Consider the following 321-nt stretch of genomic DNA (forward strand, 5'->3'; position numbering starts at 1 on the left):
CTGAAGTTTCACACTGTACATGGAGTTTCCACTGTGTCTTCTGTAACTAATTGAAAGATACTGACACGCTCAAGTTATGAATGAGAGTTTACGGGTTGATGCTGTTCATTCATTGTTGCGCACAGAAGCGTTGTCGATAATGTGCATTTTATTTCCAATGACAGCTGTCTCAAGATGCTCCTCTTTCCGTGACAATGGGTGAAACAATCACGACAAGGTTATTAATAATACAGTGTGAAGTGAGGCTCTGTCAGCAATAGCTCCAAAACCAAAATAACAATTTGGTGTGGCACGCGACCAGCTAGCTACGTCAGGCTGCGC

Source organism: Epinephelus fuscoguttatus, linkage group LG18, assembly GCF_011397635.1.
Source record: "Epinephelus fuscoguttatus linkage group LG18, E.fuscoguttatus.final_Chr_v1".
In the NCBI taxonomy this organism is placed as follows: Eukaryota; Metazoa; Chordata; class Actinopteri; order Perciformes; family Serranidae; genus Epinephelus; species Epinephelus fuscoguttatus.